Here is a 6,638-nt window from a genome sequence, read left to right as displayed (position 1 = left end):
ACTCTACTTATCAAACCACTTACTAAGCACAATCAAGAAATAACATAATCTAATATAAACCCAACAAATGCATGTAATAGTATAAAACATAAAAATCTTAATTCTATCTTTGTTATATTGTAAATGTATGAATTACTGCGTTGTATAAATGTGTTATGTTAGTTTATTATCTTCAATACTACAAAAAAAATTGTATACATCGTACTTAGAATACTTCTGTCACCCAAGTCCATGTTTAGAAAACAGTAGCTTATCTTATAACCTCAAAACTTTCGAAAAATATAACTCTGTCCATAGATAAACCGTTTGTATGTGAACAAAAACTGTCAGTCGAAAACATGGCGGATAACGCAATGCGCCTGTGTAAAATACGTGATAAAAAGTGTTTGTGTTGTTGCAAAAAAGAAGAAAAGCCAAGAAAAAACAAGGAGAGGAGAATGTAAGTAATGATGATGATGATGTTTGGTTTGTGGGGCGCTCAACTGCGTGGTTATCAGCGCCCGTACAATTACCCAATCTTTGCTCAGTCCAATTTCGCCACTTTCCTGGATGATGATGAAATGATGAGGACAACACAAACACCCAGTCATCTCGAGGCAGGTGAAAATCCCTGACCCCGCCGGGAATCGAACCCGGGACCCCGTGTTCGGGAAGCGAGAACGCTACCGCGAGACCACGAGCGGCGGACAATGTAAGTAAAATGAACAACTGATAGTGCGTAACTTTAAACTCGCGAAATTGAAGTAAATGATTGGAATCGTTGCTTTTGCACAGGCCTGCTGCAGCATCCAAACTGCTGTCGAGATTGTACTACTGTAGTAACTGAAGATCCATGTAATTTGCCAGCTGAAGATGGGTGCAAACCCGAAATGCATATTGGCATAAATAAAACGCATTAAAAAGTGGCTGGTTGCTGTATTTTTACAGTGAAATATCATTATCCACGGCCACGGAACTCAACAGTCCAAATATAACGGACAAATTGTTATAAACACAATCACGTTCTAAAGTGAACCCACCAGTTTGCTTCGGCGAGTCAGCACACTCAACAACGCTGCAGTCTGCAACATTCACCTGCCTCGCTTTCACTGCATTAAGTCTGACGTTACGCTCTTACTGATAGAACATACGTACACTTTTCTGAAATGAAAGGCCTGGGAAAAGGTTGAATCGCCAACAAATAAACGCCAAATTCGTCTGGTAGAAGTAGATTTTACTGTTGAGACTGTGTATTCATTTAAGTTGATATACATAAATATAAAATTCAAAATCAAAGAGATATTTGAGTTGCATCAGAACTAAAAGAGGCTTCATGGTACCCATTAAATCAGAGTAATCGTCTCCCACTGAATTCTCTATGGACTAGTGACCCCAGTGGGATGTAAAACAACATTTTCAATGACACTTCTACAAAATATACTGCTACACACCAGTTTTTCAACATTTTCAATGACACCTCTACAAGATATGCTGCTACACACCACTTTATACACTAAACGCCAGGATAGCTAATTGAGATACTGCTTGGCACGGTTCACAGTAAGGTTCTTCACTACCATTACGTTGAACCACTTAGTCGCGATCATGAGGTCATCCACAGTTATTTACAATAATACTAAGGATATGCGCAGCAAGACATTTACCACAGGCACATTAAGCGGTGCTGCGCAGAGCCATGATGCAGGTTTTGTTCATTTGGCCTAACCACGTCTAAGTCTGTAGTTGTTTCCCTCATTCTAAATAAAACTTTTTTGCACCCATCAAAGTCATTTTCTACGTGATTGTATGTGGTCTCACTTTGCAACATCAGAGAAACTAGGAATTCAGTTATTTGCCTCAATGAGGTTCCACCGCTTCCAGCGACATGATGCGCTCTCAGCGGACCCCTGTCATGACTTGCATCAAACACGCTGCTCCTACTTGTAAACTTTTCTCCACCTGTGACGTCAGATATGCCACTTTTCATAGCACATACACTCCTGGAAATTGAAATAAGAACACCGTGAATTCATTGTCCCAGGAAGGGGAAACTTTATTGACACATTCCTGGGGTCAGATACATCACATGATCACACTGACAGAACCACAGGCACATAGACACAGGCAACAGAGCATGCACAATGTCGGCACTAGTACAGTGTATATCCACCTTTCGCAGCAATGCAGGCTGCTATTCTCCCATGGAGACGATCGTAGAGATGCTGGATGTAGTCCTGTGGAACGGCTTGCCATGCCATTTCCACCTGGCGCCTCAGTTGGACCAGCGTTCGTGCTGGACGTGCAGACCGCGTGAGACGACGCTTCATCCAGTCCCAAACATGCTCAATGGGGGACAGATCCGGAGATCTTGCTGGCCAGGGTAGTTGACTTACACCTTCTAGAGCACGTTGGGTGGCACGGGATACATGCGGACGTGCATTGTCCTGTTGGAACAGCAAGTTCCCTTGCCGGTCTAGGAATGGTATAACGATGGGTTCGATGACGGTTTGGATGTACCGTGCACTATTCAGTGTCCCCTCGACGATCACCAGTGGTGTACGGCCAGTGTAGGAGATCGCTCCCCACACCATGATGCCGGGTGTTGGCCCTGTGTGCCTCGGTCGTATGCAGTCCTGATTGTGGCGCTCACCTGCACGGCGCCAAACACGCCTACGCCCATCATTGGCACCAAGGCAGAAGCGACTCTCATCGCTGAAGACGACACGTCTCCATTCGTCCCTCCATTCACGCCTGTCGCGACACCACTGGAGGCGGGCTGCACGATGTTGGGGCGTGAGCGGAAGACGGCCTAACGGTGTGCGGGACCGTAGCCCAGCTTCATGGAGACGGTTGCGAATGGTCCTCGCCGATACCCCAGGAGCAACAGTGTCCCTAATTTGCTGGGAAGTGGCGGTGCGGTCCCCTACGGCACTGCGTAGGATCCTACGGTCTTGGCGTGCATCCGTGCGTCGCTGCGGTCCGGTCCCAGGTCGACGGGCACGTGCACCTTCCGCCGACCACTGGCGACAACATCGATGTACTGTGGAGACCTCACGCCCCACGTGTTGAGCAATTCGGCGGTACGTCCACCCGGCCTCCCGCATGCCCACTATACGCCCTCGCTCAAAGTCCGTCAACTGCACATACGGTTCACGTCCACACTGTCGCGGCATGCTACCAGTGTTAAAGACTGCGATGGAGCTCCGTATGCCACGGCAAACTGGCTGACACTGACGGCGGCGGTGCACAAATGCTGCGCAGCTAGCGCCATTCGACGGCCAACACCGCGGTTCCTGGTGTGTCCGCTGTGCCGTGCGTGTGATCATTGCTTGTACAGCCCTCTCGCAGTGTCCGGAGCAAGTATGGTGGGTCTGACACACCGGTGTCAATGTGTTCTTTTTTCCATTTCCAGGAGTGTATAATTAAAATACTTTCATTAGCTCCAATGGCGACTAACGCTTATACTCATAGGCAGAATTTTGGGATGTACATTTCTTTCTCAAACAATATTTTTCCTGGCGGACTATCTAGTGTCTGCCACGCTTTACGGGGCAGGGAGGAGTTCATTGTGCTGGAACCAAGACGTCTATCTCCTCTCAAACTGCGTCTTACTTTTTAATTTTGGCGGAAGTTGCACTACGCTAACCTAAAACATTGGTGACGACACTTTTCCCCCACTTCATGACATGGTTTCCCCTTACTTTAGTGGCTTCGGTTCTCCCACGGTCGTTCCTCGTCTCTTGGAGTAAGAATGGCCAAATATGACTGTCCTTGCACATCCCTGAATTCTGCTGCTCTACTCGATTGAAAATTCCACAGCTCTCAAGTCAAAAGTTGGATTAAGATACGAATTGGATCAATAAATTTCACGTTTACTACTCAATGTTTTGCAACCTATTAAGTAATAAGTTTGCATTGCTTCAACTTAAAAGGATTATGTAACACAGGGTGTATCACATAGAATCATCCAATTTTTAAAAAATCATAGCTACTATCTTATTTGAGATGTGTGCGTGAACAAAATATAACGCTCCTACTTCTCCGGCTAATTAGGCTTTTCTATATGACCGTGTACCTAAAGTCGCTAATCTGTGGGAAAAGGGCATCTACTCCTAAGAATAATGCAAAACTGAGAGAAGTATATGAAGTTAGAACCGAATCCCCACTGCTCAGTACTTTTGCAATGACGATCAGGAACAAAGTTTGGTTGAATTTATATATTTTAATTACGTAAACTAAGTTTTAAATAGCAGTAGTTAGCGGAAAATTTGGAAAAAACGTTCTCAAAGTATGTCATTAATGACAATAACAAACGGTCGTCAGTTCATCACCGGAGCAAGAATAATTAAATTAAAACTGAACTTTATATTCGTAAGCAATCTTACGTAAGAGTAGTTATTGGCGTCATGACGTAGGAACAGTACGTAATGCACGCTATCAAGTACGTCACACCACACGTCACAGCAGTCAGATAATAATCAAATAGCAAACACATACAACTTATTATATTAATTTTCAAAAATGAACTAAGATTATTTACTGGCTGTGAACAGAAACTTTTTGTTACGTTGCTCACCGTAATACTAACTGTCGTAATTGTAGCAAGCAGAAAGATTGTTTGAATTCACTCATTGATAAGGACTGTCTTTTACCTAGTAGCTACACTGATATTTCTTTGTAATAAAAGTTATAAATTATACCACAAGCTATAAATTAGGAACTGTGCTTTGACAATGAAATTCAGTGTCCAAGTTACGTAGAGCTTTACTACCAATTTTTTATTATGAAAGTTACTCTATTTTTAGCAAAAGAATTAATACTGGCTTTTGCATCATTCCATTTCTGACATTATTCATACCATAGCCAAAGATTTAATTACTATGTAATTTCCCAAAAGTTGGAAAAGTATGTTTTGATAATCTACTAAATTAATGTTCACTTCATTTTCAGTTCATTTTCTGATTGTCTCGGTTCGCACAAAGGGATAGGATGGAACCTACTTGAATAACGACTTAGGAAAATTATTTACTTGACAATATGCACGAAAATAATATTATTTAAGCAATAAAATTCCAACTACGCTGGTCAGTCTATTACACTTCTAGTTATAAAAAGTCTACATCTTACTTCTGTTTTTGATGCCGTTGATTTGTCGAGCGGCTTCATTTAGCGGCAAAATAAGGCACAGCTTGATCTTCTTGCCACACCATAGCCAATAACAACGGCCCACCGTACTCTTGATGTTACGTGAATTACTCTTGCTGCATTTCTACTGTGCCCAATAAATGCCATACACATAGCTTGCCCATATTAAACACCCGCCGAAACAACCATTTCAGTTTTCACTGCTCCGCACTTCGGAAACAAACTTTTATCTCCTCCCTTTTGCATAGCCATACCGGCGAATGCACACAACCAACGACAAGTCTCCTCGCGACATCGAACTGCTACTTTTTTGGCGCACTCGCAAGCCCAGCGATAATGCATTTACAATTTATGTTACTCTTTGACAATAACTTTTCCCTGACTAGGCCAGCGTGTCTACTTACAAAATGTTAACATTCCATGCGTATTCTCTTTCTTAAATAACAAGTAGCATTTGTAACTTGGCAACATATTTACAAGAATAATATTCAGCACAACTAATATAACAAACTTCGCAACATGTAGAAAATATATGATTATCCACAAAGTTGCGGTGTTATAACCGTACGGTTGGAAAGAGCAAACTCTCGAGTTTTACATGGTTGCCGCTAGGTAGCAGCAGTGTGCATCCGGTACCGGCACAACAGAAATACACTCCTGGAAATTGAAATAAGAACACCGTGAATTCATTGTCGCAGGAAGGGGAAACTTTATTGACACATTCCTGGGGTCAGATACATCACATGATCACACTGACAGAACCACAGGCACATAGACACAGGCAACAGAGCATGCACAATGTCGGCACTAGTACAGTGTATATCCACCTTTCGCAGCAATGCAGGCTGCTATTCTTCCATGGAGACGATCGTAGAGATGCTGGATGCAGTCTTGTGGAAAGGCTTGCCATGCCATTTCCACCTGGCGCCTCAGTTGGACCAGCGTTCGTGCTGGACGTGCAGACCGCGTGAGACGACGCTTCATCCAGTCCCAAACATGCTCAATGGGGGACAGATCCGGAGATCTTGCTGGCCAGGGTAGTTGACTTACACCTTCTAGAGCACGTTGGGTGGCACGGGATACATGCGGACGTGCATTGTCCTGTTGGAGCAGCAAGTTCCCTTGCCGGTCTAGGAATGGTAGAACGATGGGTTCGATGACGGTTTGGATGTACCGTGCACTATTCAGTGTCCCCTCGACGATCACCAGTGGTGTACGGTCAGTGTAGGAGATCGCTCCCCACACCATGATGCCGGGTGTTGGAACTGTGTGCCTCGGTCGTATGCAGTCCTGATTGTGGCGCTCACCTGCACGGCGCCAAACACGCATACGACCATCATTGGCACCAAGGCAGAAGCGACTCTCATCGCTGAAGACGACACGTCTCCATTCGTCCCTCCATTCACGCCTGTCGCGACACCACTGGAGGCGGGCTGCACGATGTTGGGACGTGAGCGGAAGACGGCCTAACGGTGTGCGGGACCGTAGCCCAGCTTCATGGAGACGGTTGCGAA

Source organism: Schistocerca cancellata, chromosome 6 (assembly GCF_023864275.1).
Source record: "Schistocerca cancellata isolate TAMUIC-IGC-003103 chromosome 6, iqSchCanc2.1, whole genome shotgun sequence".
Taxonomy (NCBI): domain Eukaryota; kingdom Metazoa; phylum Arthropoda; class Insecta; order Orthoptera; family Acrididae; genus Schistocerca; species Schistocerca cancellata.
This window is presented reverse-complemented; position numbering follows the sequence as displayed.